This window comes from Petaurus breviceps, unplaced genomic scaffold (genome assembly GCF_028583685.1).
Source record: "Petaurus breviceps papuanus isolate PSGF00001 unplaced genomic scaffold, PetGlider_PUasm1.0 229, whole genome shotgun sequence".
Classification (NCBI taxonomy): Eukaryota; Metazoa; Chordata; class Mammalia; order Diprotodontia; family Petauridae; genus Petaurus; species Petaurus breviceps.
Window position 1 is genome coordinate 6,846,126 of NW_027185903.1, and position 26,170 is coordinate 6,872,295.

The window sequence follows — 26,170 nt, forward strand, 5'->3', positions numbered from 1 at the left end:
TGGGGACAAAAAGGAGCAAAGCATGGAACAGGAGGAAGACAGTGAAGTCAGAACTCCTGCACCAAAAGCTTCAAAGGAAAATACAAGCTGGTTACAGGCCATAGAGGACCTTAAGAAGCAGATAAGAGAAGTGGAGGAAAAATTGGGAAGAGAAATGAGAACAATGCAAGAAAATTATGAAATGAGGGTCAATAGCCTGAGGAAAATAACACCTGAAAAAATAGACTAACTCAAATGGCAAAAGAGGCTCAAAAAGGCAATGAGGAGAAGAATGCCTTAAAAAGCCAAATTTGCCAGATGGAAAAAGAATCTCAAAAGCTCACTGAGGAGAATCATTCCTTCAGAATTAGATTGGAGCAAATGGAAGCTAATGACTTTATGAGGAATCAAGATGCTATTAAACAGATCCAAACAAATGAAAGAATAGAAGGCAATGTGAAATATCTCATGGGAAAAACCACTGACCTGGAAAATAGATCCAGGAGAGATAATTTAAAAATTATTGGACTACCTGAAAGCCATGATCAAAGGAAGAACCTAGAAATCATCCTCCAGGAAGTTCGCAAAGAAAACTGCCCTGATGTTTTAGAACCAGAGGGCAAAATAGAAAATGAAAGAATCCACCAATCACCTCCTGAAAAAGATCCCAAAAAGAAAACTCCTAGGAATATTATAGCCAGGTTCTGGAATTCCCAGATTAAGGAGACAATATTACAAGCAGCCAGGAAGAAGCAATTTGAATATTGTGGAAACACAATCGGGATAACCCAGGATCTGGCAGCTTCTACACTGATGAATCGGAGGGCTTGGAATATGATATTCCGGAGGTCAAAGGAGCTGGGATTAAAAACAAGAGTCATCTACCCAGCAAAACTGAGTATCATGTTTCTGGGGAAAATATGGTCATTCAGTGGAATAGAGGACTTTCAAGCACTCTTGATGAAAAAACCAGAGTTGAATAGAAAATTTGACATTCAGATACAAGAAGCAAGAGAAGCATGAGAAGGTAAACAGGGAAAAGAAAACATAAGGAACTTATCAAAGTTGAACTATTAACATTCCTACATGGAAAAACAATAATTGTAACTTATGAAACTTTTCTCAGTAGTTGAATGGATTAGAAATATACATATATATATATGAGGGTATATGGGCATATGAATACATATGTGAATGTGTATATATGTTTACAGGTATACATAGATAGAGGGCACAGGACTAATTTAACAGGAAGGGATGATACTTAAAAGGTGAAATTAAGAGGTGAGAGAGGAGATGGGGGGGAGACAGAATGGGGTAAGTTATCTCATATAGAAGAGGCAAGGGAAAATGGTTACAATGTAGGGGAAGAATAGGAAGGCAAAAGGGAATGGGTCAACCTTATTCCCATTGAATTTGGCTTGAGGAGGGAATGAAATTCACACTAAATAGGGTATCTCACCCTATAGGAGAGTAGGGGAGAAGGGTATGAGAGAGGGGATGATGGAAGGGAGGGCAGGCTGGGGGAGAGGGAAGTTGGAAGCATCCACTTTTGAAAAGGGGCAGAATCAAAGTAGAGAATAGAACAAGTGGGAGGTGGGATAGGAGGGAGGGAAATATAGTCAGTCTTTTACAATATATCTACTATGTTATTGTTTTGCATTAGCCACACATGTACAACCTATACTGGACTGCTTATCTTCCCAGTAAGGGTGGGTGACAAGGGAGGAAGCAATTGAATCTGGATTTCAAAGTTTTAAAATCTAATATTTAAATATATATACATATATATATATATACATACTATCATTAATACTATTTTACATGTAATTGGGAAATAAGATATACAGCACTTGGGCATGGAGATCCATTGGAAAAGTCGAAAGGGGTATGGGAGAAAATATGGGAGAGAGCAGATTGGTAGGGGGGGGATATCCTGTGGGACTGCTATTTTGGGGCAGTGGGTAGGGGAGAAAATTTGTAACTCAAAATCTGGCGGAAATGAATGATGTAAATCAGAAGTTAATAAGTCATTTGAAAAAAAAATTAAAAATTAAAGAATTTTTTTAAAAAGAAGAATTAGGAGGGAGAGCAGGCCTAGGGACAGAGTGGTAGTCAATTCTACATTTGATTATTCTTTCTGATATTAATGGCAATGTCAAATTATAAAACATTCTTTTGAATTTCTTTTCCTTAAATTGTTTCACAAATAGTTAAATATTCCTTTAGTTTTAAACTTTAAGTAGTATCAAAATGTCTTTTTTATACTTATTTTAAATCTCTATGGCTAGAACATAAGCTTTATCACAACAAGAATTTAATTATATTCTTTTTATTAATAGCTTTTGTCTATACATTTCCAAATATATCTCTCCACAACCCAGAAAGCCAACACTTTCAACAAAGATTTTAAAAGAAAAAGAAAAAAAGCAACTCAGCAAAACTAGCCAATGCATCAGCTATGTCTGACAGTGTATATAATATTTTACACCCATGATATTCTATCTCTACAATGAAGGGAAGGGCATACATTTCCTTATTTCTTCTCTGGGCCCAACATTGGACATTATAATTATACATCTTTGCTTCATTTTACTGTTCTTTCCATGCACGTTGTGGTAGTAAATTTTCCTGGACATGTTTACTTCACTAGTCGTCACCTCATATAAGTTTTTGCATTCTTCTCTGAAATCTTAAAGTTGTGTTTCTTAGGACTCAGTAATATTACATTGCAATTGTACCGCAATTTGTTTAGCCATTTCCCAATTGATGCAACTTAGTTTGCTACAAGTTCTGTGCTACTACAAAAAGTGCAACAATGAATATTTGTATAGAAATGAGATCTTTTTTTAGATCTCCTTGAGATATATTCTCATCAGTGGGATCTCTGGTTTAAATAGTAAAACAATTTAAAGATTTATTTTTTATTTATTTTTTGCCTTTTGGAGGGCAATTGGGGTGAAATAACTTGCCCAAGGTTACATGGCTAGTTTTTTGTGTGTGCTAAGTGCATGAGGCCGGAACCGAACTCGGGTCCTCCTGACTCTGAGGCCAGCACTTTTACTCACTGCACCACCTAGCCACCCCTTAAAGATTTTTTTAAGCAGAATTTAACTGCTATCCAGACTTGCTGGACCAATTCACATCTCCACTAACAAATGCTAATGTGCTTTTCTTCCTGTTGCCTTTACAATATTGACTATTTCTATCTTTTGTCATAATTTTCAATTTGTTGAATATGGAATAAAATTTCAGATCTGTTTTGATTTGCGGAAAAATTTTTTTTAATGATTGAGAACAGTGTTTTATATAACTTCTCACCTGGTTTCACTGCCTTGGGACTTCTCTTACTGACATCTCTAACTTCCATACCCCAGGAAACTCATTACTGGGACAACCTCATTATTTGTTATGATCTCATCAACCTTGGTACTATATCTCATTAGTACCCTCTTCCTCTTTGATTAGAGGGTGAGATCATGAATTCCAAACCTCCATTTATGGAGAGATCTCACTCCAGATGTTTTCTTGTTCCTCACCTAACTGCACTATCTTGGGACCTTTCTGTTCCATTCCTCCCATGTCAGGTACTTTTCCCCTTCTCCTCCCCCCACTTTTCAGTTTACTTTTGTGTTTTGTCTTCCCCCATTAGACTATAACTTTTTGAGAGTAGGGACTGTCTTTTTAAATATTTTTTATCTCTAGTATTTAGCACAGTTTCTGGCACATAGAAGGCACTTAATAAATGTTTATTTACTATTGACTACTGGTTGTAAATAGTTTGTATTTATTTTGGAGAACTGTTGTTTTTATTTTTTATTTTACCATTTACCCATTAGACAAAAGTTCTTGATCTTAAATATTTGTGTAAATTCTCTGTAAAATTTCAGATATGTATCAGGAATATTTTATGCAAAGATTCACCCCCCTCCCACTCCAATCAGTGGTTTCTTTTCTTATCCCAACAGTACTGATTTTATTCATGAAAACTTTTCAATTTCATATCATTGAAATGATCTATTTTATCTTTTGTGGTCTTTTCTATTTCTTATTTGAATAAAATTCTCCCTTTAGCTATAGTTGTTAAAAGTACTTGGTCTTGTCCTCTCCTAATTTTTTATAGTGTGATCTTTTATATTCAGGTCACAAATCTGTTTTGAGTCCATTGTGGTATATAGTATAAGATGCTGTTCTAAACCTAATTTTTGCCAAACTGCTTTCTAGTTTTCCCAGGATTTCAAAACTTCAAGTCAAATGGGGAACTCATCCCCAAGTATTTTGAGTCCTTGGGTTCATTAAATCTTGAGTTATTAAATTTGATCATTTATGATTGTTGCTTAGCTGTGATTCTCATTTTTATCTATTTTTAATGAATACCATGTGGTTTTGAAGACTACTGTTTAAAAATATAATTTGAGATATGAAAGCACTATTCTTTTTGTTTAAAATGTTTTCCCTTGAGATTCTAGACATTTTGCTTCTGTTTCTAATGAGTTTTGCTATTATTTGTATTATGTTTTGCCTATATCTGTTAATGACTTCTCTAGTAGATTGACTAATTTGGCGTTAAATATGTAAATTAATTTGGATAGTATGATCATTTTATTTTGTTGGCACTGCCCAACCATGAGAAATGAATATCCTTCCAATTATTTAGGTTATTCTTTAACCTATATCAGAAGTAACTAGATTGCACAAGGGATAGATCCCTGGGCCTAGAGTCAAAAAGAATTCAATTCAAATCTAACCTCAGACACTTATTAGCTATGTGACCTTGGGTAAATCAGTTCTACCTTTGTCTGTTTCCTGAATTGTAGTGCTGGCACATAATAAGTGCTATTCAAATGGTAGCTATTATCATTATGATTACTTGTTTCTTTTAAAAGTATTTTGCAATTTTATTTATGTAAGACTCAAGAATTTCTTGGTAGGTTGAAGATTATAGAATTTTCTAATTTTAAAGTGTCCCATGATAAATTGTGTAAATCTGGCTGAAGATGAAGGAATAAGTAAGCATTAGACATTTCTTCTAATCCTTTTGAATCTCTGATCTCATAATGAATGATGAAATTTGTATAGTAAATTTGCTTTCTTAAAATTGGCCATGATGACCAGCTGTGTTTATATGAAATGTATTATATTATATGTGTTTTCAAACTATTTTGAATGGATTCCCTTTTCTATAACTTACTCCTGGATTTTATTATTACATAGAAATTTTGGCCTGGGAGATTTATTTTGTATTCTCCTTTACAGAAGTTATAATTTCTTTCCACTTTTTTTGCTGGTTCTCTAGAGTTTTCTAAGCAAACCATCATGTCATTATCAGAGATAATTTTATTTCTTCTTTGCTTCTATTTATGCCTTTAATTCTCTTTTTTTGTCTTACTGTTGTCCAATGTCAAATAACAGTGGAGGAAAGGGGATCCTTGCTTTTACTGAGGCAAAAGCTGGGATTTACCAACCTTTTTCCATTGTTGGGAAAGCTTCTAGTGTTTTCCCAATGCAAATCATAGTTTTTGAGTTTTTTGCTTGCTTATTTGTTTAGAGCTCTTATTTTTATCATGTTGAAAACTAGTCCTTCCGTGTTTATGCTTTTTTAGCATTTTTAACATAAATGAGTGTTCTATTTTGTCAAAGGTCTTTTTTATATAGTCATGTGGTTTGAGGTATCTTGGTTTTAATGTCATTAATTATATTTTCCCCTAATGTTGAATCATCTCTTCATTCCTACTATAAATTCTATTTGACCAGGATGACCAATTTTAAAGATACTTAAATTTTGTGTGTGAATATATATATATATACATATATATACACACATTATATATACATATTTATATTTCATCATTCATTATGAAACTGGAGACCTAGAAGGGTTGAAAGAAACCTCTAAATATCATCTAAGCAACTTCTTTGTCTTCAGGCTAACTCACACAATCTACCATGGGATGTATCCTATTTTAAATGTAGAAAATTCCATAATCTTCCCAAGTAGCTACTTCCAATGTTTAGCATCTTCTTGCCAGTAAATTATTTCTCACATACCATAAGACAGATAATTACATTTATTAGATAGATAGAGAGAGAGAGAGATAGACAGAGATAGATAGAGAGATAGATAGATATCTGTCTTCTTATAGCCTTGTTAGAATCATTTTAAAAATACAATCTAATTATTTAAGAATAACTAAAACTGGGAGGACTTCCAGGTGTCAAATGATATCATAAAATAGAAGTTATCAAAATCATCTGATGCTGGTTAAAAAATAGAGAACTAGATCAACAGAATAGACTTGACAAGGGAGAATCAGAAACAATGAAACTCAATAACCTAGTACTTGATAAAAATGGAAAACATAAAGTACCTAGGGAAAACTCCTTATGTGATAAAAACTGCTAGGAAAACTGGAAAGCAGTCTGTCAGAAATTAGGCTTAGACCAACACCTTGCACAATATTCTACAATATATTCCAAATGGATATAAGACCTTAATATTAAAGAACAAATGAAAAAAAAAAGAAACAAATCTTATGCCTCTCATAGCTATGGGTAGGAGGTATATGCTTTTTTCTTTTTTTTTTTCTTTTTGGAGGGGAGAGGGCAGGGCAATTGGGGTTAAGTGACTTGCCCAAGGTCACACAGCCAGTAAGTGTGTGTCAAATATCTGAGGCCGGATTTGAACTCAGGTCTCCTGACTTTAGGGCCAGTGCTCTATTCACTGCGCCACCTAGTCGCCCCTAGGAGGCATATTCTTAACCAAACAAGATATAGAGGCAATGAAAGGTAAAATATATAGCCTTGATTACATGATACTGAAAAGCTTCTGCACAGACAAAATTAATGTACCTAGGATAAGAAGGGAAGCAGTCATGTAGGAAAAAAAAGTCTTTAAATACAATCTAAGATACATAAATAACTTGCATGTGTATGTACACATATATAAAATTAATAGACATATATTTATGTATATATATGAAATTAATATGTGTGTACAGGCATTCTCCAATAGATATTTGGTCAAATGATAGAATAAAAGTTTTCAAAAGAATTCCAAAGTATTCACAACAATATGAAAGAATGCTCTAAATAGCTAATAAGAAAAATACAAATCATTGAGGCTTCACTTTATACCCTATAAATTGGCAAAAATGACAAACAAGGGCAATGTTGAAGGGATTGTGGAATAATAGGCACCCTAATACATTATGGAAATTGTATAATAATTTTGGAAAGCAATTTGAAATTATGCAGATAAAGTGATGAAAATGTCCGTATCCTTTGAACTGGAGCTTCCCTTATTACACTTATATCACAAGGAAATCATTAGAAGGAAGTACCAAAATAGATCAGCATATTTATAGTATTACTCTCTGTGATAACAAAGAATCAGAAACAAAGTAGATGCCCATTGATTTGGGGATGGCTAAACAAAAGTAGTACATTAATGTAGTGGAATATTACTTGCTATAAGAAATAATATATGTGATGAATATAGGGAAGCATGGAAAGACCTACATGAACTGACAGAATGAATAAATAATATAAATAGAAAAAAACAACCACACACACACACACACAACCAAAAATAAATGTAGCAAAACCACAAAGATCAAGCATGACTCAAATTAAGAGATATGAGAGCACTCTAAGGAGGTGAGAGGTCCATAGATGTTGCACGTTGCACATGTTTTTGGACTTTTTCAATGTACTGATTGGTTGTGCTAACTTTTTCTTTCTTTTAAGAGAAAAAAAGAATAAATCAAATCAATAACAATCCATTCACTTATATATTAGTTCAGCAAGCTTTTCTCATGTATGTATAAAATACCATGTACTAGGTAGAGGTAGAATACAAAGACAAAATGAAAAGTAATCTCTACATTAAAAAAAAAAACCCTTGATATCTTATTGGACTATTGAGCAGCTACTATGTATACAAGGCAGTTCCTGGGTATATCTATGGACCTCTGTCTTAAATACTCTGATATAAAGAAAGTTACAGATTTTTTTCCTTTTTGTTTGTATTTTCAAAGATGCAGCTATAGTTTGAGTTTGTTTTTAGCATCTTCATATATGAGAAAATAGATCACATGTGAAGATTAAGTCAAATGTAAAAAAAATAGAGCTTGAAATTTATTTAGAGCATAATAATAGCATAAAGTTTTTTAGTGTTTGTAGATTCACATGTTGTTAGCACTGGAAAGGAACTTAGAGATAATTTTAAAATGATAAACTGAAGCCCAGAAAGGTTAATTGACCAGCCCTGAGGCATATAACTAGTCAATGGCACAGTTGGGAATTAGCCTTAGGTCTCCTGTCCCATCAAATGTTCTTTCTAGTGATCTGCACTTCTCATGTTAATTGTAGGGTGCCTATCGATTGCCATATGTCCAAACTATATAGCATATCTCAGGAACCAGTGGGTCAGTTAGGTTTACAGTAAATAAAGTGCTGGGTCTGGAGTCAAAAAGACCTGAGTTTCAGTTCAGCCCCAGACATTCCCTAGCTGTGTTACCCTGGGCAAGTACTTAGCCTCTGTCTGCCTAAGTTTCTTCAACTATAAAACAGGGATAATAATAGTACCTAACCCTCAGGCTTGTTGTGAGGATAAAATGAGATAATATTTGTAAATCCCTTAATATAGTGCCTAGATTACAATAGGCACTTAATAAATATGTCTTCCTCCTTTCCTTCATAAACCACAAGTTCAGGTAAATCTTGACTAGGTATCAGAGGGTGACTTATGGAGAACAATGAGAGACAAGGGTGGACAGCACTCAGACAACATTGGCCCAGGAGGAGAGGTTTGTGGACAGAGAATAATAAGCAGCAGCTGATGAGAGAAGTTTTTGTGGGCACAGGCTGGGGACTGGTATATGAACAGCCTCTGGAAATCCTCAATGAGAACAGTGGACTTTAAAAAGTTATATCCAAACAAAAGTGATTATCTGGAAAGATTAGCAATTGTTTGGAGATTGCTAAGACTTCAAGATTATATTTGGTAAGGCAGATATTTTTTATCCATTTCTTTCTGGTTCTGTTTAATGTATTAAAAACATACTGCAGTAAGTTGTGGCCATAGTGCCTACTGGGCCTACAAGGGCCAATTCTTAATAGCATTCGGCCAATATTTTCCCAGAATTTTACTTAAATTCAATTAAGATTTTAAAAATACCTCTCTAAAAATCATCCTGGTCTCATATGCAATATGGGTATGAGTACAAGGATTTCATGAGGTCAGCTTTTTCTTTGCCTCTCTAGCACTTAACACAGTGCCCACCATAGAGTAATTGCTTAGTAAATAATGTTCCTTGATTCATTGCTTGCTATGAAGACAGAAGTAACTGAGCAAAGCTGCCTTCTTACCCCTAGTTCTTTGTATACAGACCTTGAACTGTAGCTCTATAATCAAGTGGTGTAAGGCTACAAAAAACTTGTTTAATATGCTTCACACTTTCATAACCCACAAATTTTATTTTTTTAATTTATTTATTTATTAGTTTACATCACTCATTTCCACAAGATTTTGAGTGACAAATTTTCTCCCCATATTTCCCCTACCCACCACCCTAAAACAGCAATCCCACCGAATATCCCCTCCCCCAATCTTCTCTCTCCCATATCTTCCCCCATCCCCCTTCTGACAGGGCACGGTAGATCCCTATGCCCCAGTGTCTGTATACTTTATTTCCCAGTTACATGTAAAATAATAATAATTATATATATATATATTAAACATTTGATTTTAAGCCTTTGAATTACAGATTCTTTCCCTACCTCCCTCATCACCCACCCTTACTGGGAAGATAAACAATTCAATATAAGTTATACAAGTGTAGCTATGCAAAACATTTCTATAGTGGATATATTGTGAAAGTCTGACTATATTTCCCTCCATTCTATCCCACCCCCCACTTGTTTTATTCTCTTTGATCCCATCCCTTTTCAAAAGTGGGTGCTTCCAACTTCCCTCCCCCCCAGTCTTCCCTTCCTTCCATCAGCCCCCCTCTCATCCCCATTCCCCCTACTCTCCTGTAGGGTGAGATACCCTATTTAGTGTGCATGTCATTCCCTCCCTAAGCCAAATTCATGGAGAATAAGATTGACTTATTCCCTTTTGCTTCCTATTCTTCCCCTCCATTGTAACAGTTTTCCCTTGCCTCTTCTATATGAGATAATTTATCCCATTCTCTCTCCCCATCTCTCATTATATTCCTCTCTCGCTTCTTAATTTCACCTTTTAAGTATCATCCCTTCCTATTCAACTGGTCCTGTGCCCTCTATGTATACCTGTACACATATATACACAAACTCACACATGTATTCATATGTCCATATGCCCTCCTATGTAGACATATATATGTATGTATACATACATATATATATATACATTTCTATTACCTTCAACTATTCTCATACTGAGAAAAGTTTCATAAGTTACAATTATCATTTTTTCCATGTAAGAATGTAAGTAGTTCAATTTTGATAAGTTTCTTATGATTTCTTTTCCCTGTTTACCTTCTCATGCTTCTCTTGCTTCTTGTATCTGAATGTCAAATTTTCTATTCAACTCTGTTTTTTTCATCATGAATGCTTGAAAGTCCTCTATTTCATTGAATGACCGTATTTTCCCCTGAAACATGATACTCAGTTTTGCTGGGTAGGTGATTCCTGGTTTTAATCCCAGCTCCTTTGACCTCCAGAATATCATATTCCAAGCCCTTCCATCCCTCAGTGTAGAAGCTGCGAGAAACTGTGTTATCCTGATTGTGTTTCCACAGTATACAAATTGTTTCTTCCTGGCTGCTTGTAATATTTTCTCCTTGATCTGGGGACTCCAGAAGCTGGCTATAACATTCCTAGGAGTTTTCTTTTGGGGATCTTTTTTCAGGAAATGATTGGTGGATTCTTTCAACCTCTATTTTGCCCTCTGGTTCTAAAACATCAGGGCAATTTTCCTTGAGAATTTCTTAAAGGATGATTCCTAGATTCTTTTTTTGATCATGGCTTTCAGGTAGACCAATAATTTTTAAATTATCTCTCCTGGATCTCTTTTCCAGGTCAGTGGTTATTCCAATGGGATATTTCACATTGCCTTCTATTTTTTCATTTGTTTGGATCTGTTTAACAGCATCTTGATTTCTCATAAAGTCACTAGCTTCCATTTGCTCCAATCTAATTCCAAAGGAAAACTCTTCAGTGAGCTTTTGAGATTCTTTTTCCATCTGGCAAATTTGGCTTTTTAGGGCATTCTTCTCCTCATTGCCTTTTTGAGCCTCTTTTGCCATTTGAGTTAGTCTATTTTTTAAGGTGTTATTTTCTTCAGTCAGGTTGTTGACTCTCATTTTATAATTTTCTTGCATCATTCTCATTTCTCTTCACAATTTTTCCTCCACTTCTCTTATTTGGTTTTCAAAATCCTTCTTAAGCTCCTCTATGGTCTGTAAGCAGCTTATTATTTTCTTGGAAGCTTTTGGTGCAGGAGTTCTGACTTCATTGTCTTCCTCCTATTCCATGCCCCAATCCTTTTTGTCCCCAAAAAAGCAATCCAAAGTCGGACCACTGTGCTTGCCTTGCTTCTCTCATTTGCTCATGTTGCCACTCAATTATTTGACTTTTGAGCTATTTGCCACAGTAGAACTCTGTTACCAGAGCGAGGAGCTTTGTCCCAAATTTCTGGGGTTTTCTCAGCTGCTGGAGCTGTTAGTTAGCTGTCCTCTCATAAGCCTCTACATGTTCTGGCACACTGGTCACACACCCCAGGACCTCCACCCCAGACAGTGATACAGATCCAAGCAGGTTAAAGTAAGAGCAATTACCCCCTCAGACTGGTTGCTTGGTTCCCCTACAATCTGCAGGCCAGGAGCTCTGAAGCAGTCATGTGGCAGTGTCTGCATGTCTGCCATGCCTCAGCAGCTTCTCGCCCAGGGGTTAAAGGCCGGACCACACTCCCAAACTCCCAGGTGCAAAAGTCCACACTGCACTGACCTCTCACTTTGTCCTTATCATATAGGTTGATAATTCTGGAAACCACCACGGCTTCTGGTGATCTGAAGTCCCTCTAGCCGGTGGCTGGTTGTGGACGCCCTGAGGCTAAAACTTCGGGCCCATGCGGGGCTGGGCTCAGCTCCCAGAGCTCTCCACTGGCCACTTCCTGCTGACCTGCCAGACTGTCTTCAGCAGAAAGTTAGCTTCTCTGTGTCGTTTTGTGGGTTCTGTAGCCCCAAAGTTTGTTTAGAGTCATTTTTTACATGAATTGGAGGAGGTGGGAGCGGGAGCCCTGAGGAAGTCCTGTCTCTACTCCACCATCTTGACTCCGCCCCCACAAGAAGTGATCCTGACCATTAAAAGGACTATCCTAATGGGTATGCAAGGAGCACCTTCCACATGGGACACAGTCTGTGGCAAATCTACAAAAGTCACATCTTCCATATGCCCCCAATAAGGAGGGAAAGTATCGGTGCCTTGGCGGTATTCATTTCCTCACTCTAGTTTCATCATAGGTTACAGATTAAAATAGCAAAACTCAGCTTTTAAAATGGAAACCCTTTCTCCTGTGGCGCCACAGCCACAGCCCACAAATTTTAAACAAAAGGACCACAGATTTTTGAATCACATATTCCTGTAGCAAAGGACCAAAATTCTTAACATTAAAGTACTTCTTCATCTGAAGGCTTTCTACTAGGATGTAGGGATAGGGACAGGGACTGGATCTGTAATTTCCTTATCAACCAGTTAGTCAAAAAGCATTTATTAAGGATTTACCATGTACCAGGCACCCTGCTTAGAGCTAGGGATACAAAGCAAGTAAAAAAAAAAATCCCTGCCCTCAAGGATCTCACATTCTAATGGAAGAGACAAGTAAATAATTATGTATATAAAAGATACAGAGTAGATGAAAGATAATCTCAGAACAGAAGACACTAGCAGCTACAAGGACTTGGAAAGGTTTTCCTACAGATCATGTGGTTTGAAATGAACCTTGAAGGAAATCAAGGAAGCTAGGAGCCAGAAGTGAGGAGGCATGGGGGACAATTAGTTCAAAAGGTAAGGAGATGGATATGGAATGTCCTGAATGAATGAATGAATCTTATAAGTACTAAGGATGCAAATGAAAAAAGTAACATTCCATGCTCTGAAAGAGCTCACATTCTAAACCCCCAGAAATAGCTCTGAAAATAGCAGTGAGAAAAAACCTGAAGCTGGGACAGTGTCCCACCACTCCCATCCCAGAAATAGAGCCCAGCTTTAACATAAAATTCAAAGTCAAGAAATAGGCTAGGAAAATGAGCAAACAACAAAAAAGGAACTGATCATTAAAAAAAAGAAAAAAGCTCCTATAGTGACAGGAAAGACACAAACTCAGAAGAAGACAATGAAGACAAAATAATTACAAGCAAAGCCTCAAAGGGAAAACATTGTAGGAGGGGAGTGAACAGGTACAATTCCCTGAAATCAGAAATGGAGGTGCCCATTCCCCAGAGTGTCTGTAAACTGTCAAAGAAATAAGGAAGCAATAACTGATTGATTAGTATGGGGCCAGTTTTCAAATAATACATATGGGGTGCTTGGGATGTACAATTGTGAGAAAACTCCTTGCATTAGTCTTCGGATCTGACTCTATTTCTGGTCAGTATAACCACCAATGTGGTAGCTGACCTTGATGCCATTTTTATCCTTATTGAATGTGTCCAACAACATCATTGAAAACATTATGACAAGCATACAGCTTTGCTTCACTCTATTGGTGACTGGGAAAGTGCAAAGGCATCACCTGTTATCCAGAATCCAGGCAAGCATGTTGTCATGAAACTGGAGTACAAAACTGATGAACTTCTCTGGGTAAACAAATTTTGCCATGATCTTCCACAAGCCTTCACGACTATCAAAAGGCTTGGTCAGATAGATGAATGTGGTATACAGACCTCTCTTCTGTTCCTGGCATTTCTACTGGAGTTGTTGGGCAACAAACATCATATTGACTGTTCCTTGGTCCTTTGTGAAGCCACACTGGTTCTTGAGTAGATGACCATCTTGCAGCTGAAGAATCAACCTATTAAGGAGGACTCTGGAAAGAATCTTGCTAGCAATGACTAAGAGAGAAATTCCCCCTGTGATTGTCATAAGACAACCTATTTCATTTTCCTTTACAGAAATGGACAATGGAGGCGTCCTTAATCTCCTAGGGCAGGGATGGGGATGTGGCCCTCTAGGTCCTCAAGTGCAGCCTTTTGACTAAATCCAAACTTCACAGAACAAATCCTTTGGGATAACCTCCTATTGTCATATAACCCAACAGAATTCAGCCAGCTTTGTATGAGCAGTGGACCCCCTATTGGAATAGAATCAACACTAGGTGCTTTGCCATACCAGAGGAGCCTAATGACATTCAAACCTCTTCTTCAGTTGGAAGTTCAGCTAGAGAGGGATGGATTTCAGTTTGAGGTGTTTGGTCAGTGGCTTCAGCATTGATTGATGGTGGTCTGTTGAGAACACTGTGGAAGTGTTCAGCCCATCTCTCCAAGATCGTGTCCTTTTCACTAATCAGTGTGGCTCCATCAGTACTGAGTAGTTGATATAGGTCACTATAGGTCTTTGGTCTATAAATGGCCTTCAGAGCATCATAGAAACACTCTGGGTTGTTACTGTCAGTATAAAATTGAGTTTCATTTACCTTCTTATTGAACCAAAAGTCATCTATCTCTCTAAGCTTCATCTACATTTTACTTTTGATGGAGTTAAACACTGCCTTCTTAGAAACAGATGAACTATCCTGCTGGTAGATGCTGTGAAGTTCTGATTTTTCATTTAGTAGCCTCTGAGTTTCCCCATCATTTTCATCAAACCAATCCTGATGGTTGTAAGTGTTCTCTGAAAGCGGCCCACTCCTTTTCTGCTCTACTGTTGTCAACAGTGTTGGTTCCACTTTCCCTCCAAGTTAGCGACAAACTGTTCCTGTTTGGAGAAGTGCTTCGATCTCTTGACATTAGGTTTTCTGGTAATCATCTTGTCTTAGAGCCACAGCTTTTGTTGAATGTGAATGTTTAGCTGGGAGAGGATAAGTCTCTCATTGGTTCAGCACTCTGGCTACACGTGGCCTTTATTACTCTCACATCCTCTCTGACAGTCTATTAAATGCCAATGCTTGTTCCAAGGGTGCATCCATAAAGTTTTATTGTATTTATGTAAATGGAAGATGGTGTTAGTGATGAGAAGGTCATGAGGTGCACAAGTCTTCAGTAGTAAGTGACTGTTGCTGTTTCCAATTCCATTCCTCCCAAGGACTTCCTGCTCTGTCTATGCCTACTCTGGAATTAAAGTCACCCAGAATTATAAGCTTGTCCTTTCAAACATCGATGTTGAGGTTCTCCAGGTCTTCATAACATTTTTTTTGACCATAACAAAATTCACCATGGTGGGACTATGTGCACTGATGATGGTGGCATGACACTTTACTGCAAGTGACAATTGCCTTGTCTCAAACCTGTCATCCATACCTTTTATGAGGCATACAAGCTTATTGACTAGATTTGATTTGATTGGGAAACCTACACCAACTTCACAGCACTCATCATGGTGACCACTCCAGAAAAACTTGTATCCAGCTCTGACTGACTTCAGTAAGCTGGCCTTCATTTGCTAGCCTCGTTTCACTGCTATGTGGATGTGATACTTGCTGAGTTCTCTCACACAAGAGTTGTTCGTCTTTTAGGTCTACTGGATTTTGTATTGTCCATAAGTGTGCACATATTCCATATACCAATGGTGAGTAGAATCATCTTTACAAAAGGTTTTGCATGTTTTGGGGGGTTTTGACCACAGAGTAGGATCCCCACCTGGCACAATAAGCAGGCCTGGGCTAAGTTAAGTGAAGGAGACAACTCTTAGAGGACTTTTTCTAACCCTTTCCTCATGCCAGGAGGTGAGCAGCAAGGTCCTTTAAAAAGGCTGCTAAGACACCAAGGGGACTGCCAAATCCCACTGTGGCTTCCAGTGAGATGACCCTGGGCCACCTGTGTCAGGGTTGTGATTACAGCTCCCAGTGTATCTGCACCTGGTGCTTTGTCACTTGCCTGTCACCACAGGACTTTGAATAGGAATAAAATAATGTAATAGTAAATCTTAAAATGTAAAATGATAAAAATAGAATGGGTGATGTCTTTTGACTTGCAAATAAACTGGATTTAAGTGAGACAGAGCTGCACAAAGTCATCAGCCTCACTTTCTCTTCCAAAGTCATTGAAGTCCAGTGGCAAGACAAAAGTCAGGACAACTTGCAATGGTTCAGAATTCAGTGGATAACACTGGTTTCTGTGATGTCCAACCAAGCTCTAAGGGCTCCACAGCACCAGCTTCCACCACCTTCACGGCCCACTGAAACAAATTGTTCACATCTGTCTATTATACCAGGGAAGTCTTCACATGCCCCCCAACTCACCAATGGGTTTGAGGCTTGTTGGTTACTCTCAACCTAGTTTAGCCTCCCTGCCAAGATGGTCTAGGGTGCGGCCTCGGCACATGCTACAGCTTCTTGGAACTACAGGTGATAACTGAGTGACAGTTGGACACCAAAGATGGAAAGCAGCCCTGAAAAAAGGGTTCTGCATCTGCACACCAGAGGTACTGGTCTTCCCTAAAGACCCATACACCCCACCCATCAATTAGGGAATGGCTGAATAAGATTATATAACTGTGGAGTACAATTGTGCTTCAAGAAATGACCAGGGGCAGCTAAGTGGTGCAGTGAGTAGAGCACTGACCCTGGAGTTGGGAGAACCTGAGTTCAAATCCAGCTTCAGACACTTGACACACTTACTAGTGGTGTGACCTTGGGCAAGTCATTTAACCCTAATTACCTTGCCTTCCCCCCTCAAAAAAAAAAGGAAGAAAAGAAAGAAAGAAAGAAAGAAAGAAAGAAAGAAAGAAAGAAAGAAAGAAAGGAAGGAAGGAAGGAAGGAAGGAAGGAAGGAAGGAAGAAAGAAAGAAAGAAAGAAAGAAAGAAAGAAAGAAAGAAAGAAAGAAAGAAAGAAAGAAAGAAAGAAAGAAAGAAAGAAATGACCAGCAGGATGGTTTCAGAAAAACCTAGGAAGCCTTATATGAACTGATGCAAAGTGAAGTAAGTAGAACCAGGAGAACGCTGTATACAGTAACAACAGCACGATTGTAAAGACGATCAACTATGAAAGAAAGACACCTATTCTGATGAAGACAGTGATCTGAGACAATTCCAAAGGACTCATGGTGGAAAAACACTATCCACCTCCTGAGAACTAATGAATTCTGAATGCAAATTCAAGCATATTGTTTTCACTTCTTTATGCTTCTTGCTTTTTCTTTTTTTTTTTTTTAACCCCAACATGACCACTATGGAAATACGTCTTGCATGACTTCATACATATCATATTGCTTGCCTTCTATATGGATGGGGGTCCAATAACATACGGAAGATGATATCAGGACTTGAAAGTGAATTGGATTTAAGTGAGGCAGGTGGGAGGGAGAGAATCTGGAACTCCGATTTTTAAAAATTGTTAAAAATAAGTAAATAAAAGGGGGAAAAAAGCTTGAGGAGCTGAATTGTGTTGGGAGGTAAGTACGCAATGAGACCAAACTAGGATCTTTCCAAGTCCATCCTTCAAGTTTACCCACCCCCACCCGAAAATAGGAGAAAGCATGGGGGAGGAGGCGGAGCAAAGACTGATCCATTTCCCTCAGATGACGGGGGGAGCCCTTGGGGGCAAATAACGTTTATTTTGGCAACATCACCTACTCGGATTTTCCTATTTCCCAAGGAAATCGAAGGCATAAATTCCATGAGATACCTCTGTGCATTAAAATAAGGGAACCTGAGGTAAAGTTAGGAAAGGGCATCTTCCGGACCTTTCGTGAGATCCCCACAGAGGCAGTGGTTCAGGCCTCGGGGGCCCCACTCCCGGGAGGCAGCGAAGGCCAGAGGAGGCTGAAGCCCCTCAGGCTAAGTGTCGACCCTTTCCCTCGGGCTCCTGGGTCGTGGCCTGTTCACCCCAAAGTTTCCCGGCCACGGCCAAGTGTCCTTCCTCAAAGTGCACCTCTTCCGTTGGGGACGCAGGCCCTGTGGGGCTCTGCAGATGTCAGTCAGGCCGGACCCGGGGGTTTTAGGCTGAGAGGGGCCGCAGGTGGGCCACTCCCCCTCCCCACCCCCCGCCAATTACGTTCTTACTGCACCATCATCATCATCATCATCATCATCATCTTCTTCTTCTTTGATTATTATGGTCTGTGTGGTTCCTACATTTATTATTATGGTTTTTATCATCAGTTATTATGGTTGGTGTGGTTCCCTTATTTATTATCATTTCTATCGTCATCATTGATTATCATAATCAGTGTGGTTCCCATATTTATTATTACTATAGTTTTTATCATCTGCGTCAATTATCATGGTTGATGTGGTTATTGTTGTCCCCTCTCTTTTTTATCATCACCATAATTATTATTATTTATTATTATGCTTGATATGGTCGTAGTTTGTTGTACCCTCTCTGTGGTTGTTCTTGTTAATTATAGTAATAGTGCATACAGAACGCTTTTAGATGTTTAAAGCACTTTTCATATATTACCTCACTTGATCCTCATAGCAACCCCCGGAGATAGATGCTCTTATTATCCCTGTTTGACAGATGAGGAGACTGAGGCTAGGAGGGGTAAGTGACTCGCCCAGGGTCACACAGCTAGTAAATGTCTGGGTGCCTTCCAAATCTGGCACACTGTTCATTCCAGCGTATTACTCCCTGGTACCCCACAGTCCATCTCCAGTCTTCGGGTCTTTGCACATGCTGTGTCCCATGTCTAGAATGACCTCACTAATGCTGTCCTTTGGAAGCCCGGCTCCCTTCAAGGTTCAGCTCAGGTATGGCTTCCAATAGGTGCCTTTACTGTTGTTATCACTCTCCCTTCCTCTTAAATTACCTTGCATTCATTTTGTATATGCTTTGTATTATTACACTTATGTGCTGTATATGTGTCTCCCTATGCCTTCCTCCAAGAATGTGAGCTCCTTAAGGGAAGAGATTGTGTTGTTTTTGTATTCCACAACACCTAGCATAGTGTCCTGCACAGAGGAGATGCTTAGTAAATATTTGGACTGAATTGTTGACTTACCCTATCCTCCTACATCATCTAAAGGTTGAGTCTTTGCTCCTTGTTTTTTATCAGTCCCCCATCCCTCAGATATCAGCATCATCACCTACGCTCTCCTCTCTTCCATTAAGAGAACAGCCATCCAAACTGTACATCAGAGATGTCAAACATAGCCGTCAGGCAACACTCCCAAGCGTGGCTGAACCAGATTAAAATGTGATTAGGAAATATTTAACAAAATAAAAAAATATATATAGATAATGTATGGCGTGGTGGTTCCCCTTTCTATTTGAGTTTGACACCACTGTTAAACATTATCATTACTCCCTCTACCTATGTATAATTTTAATTATGGCTCCAGCCTTCTCCAGCACCTTCTATACCATGCATTTTCAGGCTCCTTACCATTGGTTTCCTTTCTCATCTGCCGATGTTCTCAGGTCACCCTACTCCTAAGAAAGTCTTCTTTGAACCTTTTTATCCCATTCCATTTCTTTCCTCCCCTTTTACTTCTCTTGGTTCTCCTCTAATTGCTTCTTTCTTTTTTCTTTCTTTCATTTTTGCCTCACTGACTTCGCATTCTCTTCTAAATATGGGTGTTACCCAAGGATCTATCTGACCCTCTCCTCCTTTTCTACTAAACTTCTTGAAAAGGCTGCTTCCTAAGTGTGATAGGGCCCACAGAACGTTAACTTGCATGATGCTTTCCACAGTGCCTTGCCTCTGTAGTCTCTATGACCCTTTATTATTATGAGCATAAAGATATAATTTCACTTCTTAGAATTTTGTAACTGCAAGTGTTATCCTTCTTTGCTTTGAGGAATGTAAATGAATCAGTATTGCTTGCTATAGAATATATATGCATATTTATTTATGTGGATAGATAGATATTTTACTAAATGAGAGTCTATATCCCCCTTTTAGGAATTTTGTGAATTGGAAATTTATTCTTCCCTTCTATGTGAACTAGCATTTCACATGCCCAAGAAGAAAAAAATCCATGAGGCTTTTGCTTTCCCACTTGAGAGAATAATCCAGGACTTTTCTCTGGGCACTTGTCAAATAATTGGCATATATTCTATTAGTGTTAGTCATCCCTTGCTTTGCTTTCATCCCTAAAACAAGCCGAGGACTCCCCTCTTTGTGCAATAATAACTTTATAAAGTGTCCGTTTTCTTCTAGAAGACCCCATAGCCTCTCAAATCAAGATGGTCAAATAAGATTATCTATGGGCCTCTTATTATCTAACCTTGAGTTTATTAAAAAGTATTCCACTCTTATACTCTCACCCCCTCCCCCACGCACAACCAAATTAGTAAACTCAATGATCCCAACGCAAAGGAAGGTGATACCTTGTTGTTCTAATTACCATCCTGAAACCTCCAAAACTGAAGGAACATTTTTAACACATATAAGAGATGGTATCCTTCCTATACAAAAAAATCAAAGCTGAGAAACTAGCTTTTTTACAGGCAACTAGGTGGTGCAATGGATAGAGTGCTGGGCCTGGAGTCAGGAAGACCTGAGTTCAAAGGAAACCTTAGACACTAGCTATGTGGCTTTGGACAAGTCAGTTTCCTCAACTATAAAATGGGGGAAATAACACCACCCACCTTGCAGGATTAATTGTGATGATGTAATGAAATAATATCTATAAAATATAGCACCTGGCATATAGGTACCATAAAAAATCTTTATTCTCTGCCCTTTCTTTCAAAATCGTCATACTGCTACTCTAATTTGGATAAGGATTTATCACTTAGGAGGACTGTCACATCCCACTCCTGTTTCCAGCTGTCTTGAGACCCCTTTAGACTTTATATAATGTCCTTTAATAAAACTTGTTTGAGACATGTAAGCCTTTTTTGTGAGTTTCCTTTTCTGCTCCCTAATGAGGATGCAAGGTGGTCACATAATCACTCATTTGGAGAAGCATTTGCTACCAAATGAACATATAACTATCTGCTACCTTTCATATAAGCCTAGTCTGGGGATATAATGTTTAGGGATGCAGAGGAAAAGTTAACTCTTAAGGTGAAGGGTAGCCCTCAGGTTATACTCAATAGTTTAACCTCTTTCCATGTTAAAAAAAAAAAAACAACAAAACTGGTTTCCAACCAGTTAAAAAAAAAATCACAAATGACAAATTTAAGCAAAAAAAAAATTGGAAAATTTCTGTAGATTAAAATACCAAGAATACATAATAGTAAATGAGCTCTCACCAGGGAGTCAGATAAAATTTCAGCTCAGACCAGGAGAGAAAGAATGATCTCATCCAGTGGAGGTCCATTCTTAAGTCTCTCGAACTGAAAGGCCTTGTGACATTTAAAAAGTTTGAGAGCCATAATTTCTGGGTAATTAATCATTTTGGTTTTTTCATTTGTTTGTTTTTGCTTTTTGGAGGGGAAAAGGCAGGGCAGTTGGGTTTAAGTGACTTGCCCAAGGCCGCACGGCTAGTAAGTGTCACGTGTCCGAGGCCTAATTTGAACTCAGGTCCTCCTGACTCCAGGGCCAGGGCTCTATTCACTGCCCCACCTAGCCACCTTTTTTGTTAATCATGCTAGCAATAAGGGGTCAGTGACACTCTTGAGTGACAACGTCCACTCATGGAACCTACCCAATGCTTATTTGCCCTTGGAAGAGTGGGTTTTCCTGGCAGTCAACTCTGATTGGTGAACAATGATTATTACAATAAGAGGTGGACCTCTTCTAATGAGGGGCTCAAAGACATGACCTTGGTCTTGTCATTTATTTCCAAATCAACCCCAGCCCCTCAGCAATCTAAAATAAAGTTATCCCCACCCAAACCTGAGTAAAACACAATGTACTTCTCTGCCTGAGTGGGGTCTGAGCAAGACTGAGGAGAAGTTCTGGTTTCATTATCAGCAATGCCTTTCAGATGCTGGCTTGGTCTAATAGAGAATAAGGTTTCTGAAAGGGATAAATCCTGTGCCTCCCCCATGTCAGTAATTAAGTTATTTAATAATCATTTCTCTTATCCTGGAAGTAAAGGAATATAATGGAGCCAGTTCCGCTATACGTGAACTCAGTTCCAAGAGTCCCAGTCTACCATCTGTAATGTTAATGGGATTTAAGGTCTTCCCCTCCCATTAATAGGCCTCACATTAAGGGAAGCTTGCTTAGGGGAGACTTGCTTGTAGGAAGGCTTTCACACCTTTTGATAATTTCTAGTTAGGCCCTGAGTCAGGAGGGTTGTGATGCCTTCTGGCTCTGAGAAGTATATATATATATATATATATATATATATATATATTCTGAGTTGGTATTTTGCTTTGGGGCTCATTTATGAGAAGGATCTTGTGATTCCCTGGTCAAGATTATGAGTGGCCTATGTTCAGAGGTCCCAACTGCTCAGATGTAAAGACTCTCTTGATCCAGGGTGAGAAAGGAATGTACTGGGAGAAGGAAAAAAGGAAAGGTAGAATGGGGTAAATTATCTCACATAAAAGAGGCCAAAAAAAGCTTTTACAGTAGAGGGGAAGAGTGGGGAAGTGAGAGGGAATGATTGAACATTACTCTTATCTGATTTGGCTTAAGGAGGGAATAACATGCACACTCAGTTGAGTATAGAAAACTATCTTACCCTGTAGGAAAGTAGGGGAGAAGAGGATAAGAGAGGGGGGAATGATAGAAGGGAGGTCAAATGGGGGGAGAGGGTAATCAGAAGCAAATGGTTTTAAGGAGGGACAGGGTCAAAGGAGATAATAGAATAAATGGGGGGTGGGATAGAATGGAGGGAAATATATTTAGTTAGTCTTTCACAACTATTATGAAAGTGTGTTATGGAAGTGTTTGTATGTCTACACATTTATATTGAATTGCTTGCCTTCTCAATGAGGGTGGGTGGGGAGGGAGGAAGGGAGAAAATATTGAACTCAAAGTTTGAAAAATGAATGTTAAAAATTGTTTTTACATGCACCTGGGAAATAAGATATACATCCAATGAGGTATAGAAATTTATCCTGCCCTATAGGAAAATAAGGGAGGGTAGATGGGGAGAAGGGGTAATCAGAATGCATGCCATCATGGAGTGGGGAAGGGAGAGATGAGGAGAAAATTTGGAACTAAAAATCTTGTAGAAGTGAATTTTGAAAACTAAAAAATAAGGGGCGGCTAGGTGGTACAATGAATGGATCATCAGCCCTGGAGTCAGGAGGACCTGAGTTCAAATTCGGCCTCAGACACTTGACACATCTACCAGCTATGTGACCTTGGGCAAGTTGCTTAACCCCAATTGCCCTCCAAAAAAAGAAAAAGAAATCACTAGAAAACTAAAAATTAAGTTAGTTAATAAAAAGGAAAAAATGCTTTAAAAAAATAAGCTCCATTATGGCAGACACTGTTTTGCTTTTGTCTTTGTGTCCCAGGTTCTTAGCACATATACTAGTGAATATTGAATGCTCATTGATTGAGTGTTGGTTAGTTGATTGATCTATTGATCTATGAAAATATTAGCTATACTCCATACTGCCATTTTCTCACTTCTCACTCTTCTCAACTCCTTATATTCATGTACCTGCCTCTATCACTCTACTGAAACTGCTCTCTCTAGATTACCAGCAACTGCCTTATAGTCAAATGTCTTGACCTTTTTTCTTCCTCATCTTTCTTGACTTCTCTGCAGCCTTTTGACATTGCTAACTACACCCCCCCCCCGCCTTCTGGATACCCCTCTTCATTAGACTTCAGAGACACCATATTTTCTTGACTTTCCTGGTTCTCATTGTTACTGCTTCTGTGCTTTTCCTTCATTAGATTCTTATCATCTTAACTCCTTAATGAGAATGTTTTCCCCAAGATCCATCCTTAGCCCTCTTCTCTTTCTCCATCTTAATCTCTCTCTTACCAATCTCATTCACTTCCGGATATCCATACCACCACCATGAAGCAATTTCCAAATGTATCTGTACTCCTTACCTCTCTTCTGAACTCTACAGCTGTGTTACCAGTTGCCTAAATATAGATCATCACTATTTGGATGGCACTGGCACCCCAAACTCAACATATGAAAATCTGAATTCATTTTCTTTTCCCCTCAATTTGCTCTTCTTTCTGATATTATATTTGTCTGTGTCACCATGTTTGATCTCATTTTCTATGTTTATAACTGTGGGATTATTTTTCATTCTTGCTTCTTTTTACCTTTCCACCCATTTGGTTATCAAGAATTGTTGATTCTATCACTTTCAACATCTTTTGTATCCATCCTTTCCTCTCTATTCCGACTGCCACTATGCTAGTTCAAGTCCTAATTAGTATTACCAGCTTTCCACTTGAAATATTGCAATAACTTGAAAATTCATTGTATTTGTACTTTCTTCATTAACATGAAGCCCATAACAATTTAAAAAGTAAACAATTTACTTTCATGGCCAGAAAGTAGGAGAATAGAATGAGAACCAATAATATACATTTTTTCTTTAAGCTAAAAGTCTTTTTCTCTTTCCTTCTTCTTATTCTTTCTTCACTCAACATCTCTTTTCTTTTCCCTTAATTTCTTGCTTCATGCAGTTTCAGGAATAGTTACTAATACAATGGAACAGAAAATTAATGGAAGAGAGGATGTGGCTATGAACCTTTTATCCTAGCTCTTCTAAAATGCAGCTTTCATCTGAGGATATGTGTAAGAATAACATTAGGCGGCCTCAGACACTTAATACTTACTAGCCGTGTGACCTTGGGCAAGTCACTTAACCCCAATTGCCCTGCCTTCCCCCCTCCAAAAAGCAAAAAAAAAAATAGCATTAGGAAAAAATATAAAGGAATATTCCCTCTTTATCCATTCCAGTTCCACCTGAGATTTGCTGACATTCTCCATCCATTTGGAAGGAAGTGAAAAAATATTTTGGTAGACTTCCTTTTTTCCCCAAGCACAACCCTGTAAAGGTACAAAAGTCTAACATTTTCTGGTTAACTTTCAATTATATTTTCCACTTGAAATTACAGTGTTGGTCAGTGAGTTAATCCATTTATAGGACAGATAATATGTAATATAAACGTAAATACATTTTTAAATTAGCTTAAAAAATGTTTCTCTTCACTTATTCCTTGCATGTAGTTTTCTGTCCTGACACAAGATGACGGGAACAAACAGAGTCAGGAAACATAACTGAACTTAGAAGAATCGCAGCCCCCAGGGAAGTTGTGGCCTAGCAGTATGGGTCAGTTAGTCAGTCAACAAGCCTTTATTAAGTGTTTACTTTGTGCCATGGGCTGTGCTAAATACTGGGGATAGGAGGAGAAGTAAAAACAGCACCTGCCCCCAGAGTGCTCACACTCTCAGGGGGAGGCGGCACAGGAGTAATGAGATGCCCATAAGGTGTATAGACAACAGACGGAAGGTAGCTTCAGAAAAGACAGCAGCTGCTGGTTACAAGGACTGGCCTGTAGAATGTGGGACTTGTGCTGAGTCTTAAAGGAAGCCAGGTCAACTAAGAGATGGAGGTGAGAAAGGAGACTATTCTAGACTGGGAGATAATCAGTGTGAAGGCACATTGATAAGAAAGGGAATGTCATGTTCAAGAGAAGCAAGTAGTGTCAGGCAGTATGGCTAGATCACAGAGTGCACAAAAAGGAGGAAAGTCTAAGAAGACTGAAGAGGTAAAAAGGACCAACTTGTGAAAAGCTTCTCATGCCAAGCAGAGGACCTTTGTTTTGAGTCTAGAAATAGGGACGCACTGGAGTTTATTGAGTGTGGGATAGGAGGGGCTAGGGATGATATGGTCAAGACTATGTTTTAGGAAAATCACTTTGACAACTGAAGGGTTGTTGTTATTTTTATTGTTCGTCCTTTGTTCTCAAAGAGGACCAATGACATCATGAGAGTGATGTCTTAACTTTCTTATGACTTGAATTTGAATGAGGCAAAGCTGCACAAAGTGGTCAGCATTGCTCTCCCCTTCAGAGTCATCATAGTCCAGTGGCAAGACAGAGGTCAAGACCACTGCCCATAACCCAGGATGCAGTAGGTGACCTTGGCCTTTCTAAAGTAAGGTCTTAAGGATGGATTGGAATGAGAAGAGACTGAAGGTAAGGAGACCAGTAAGTT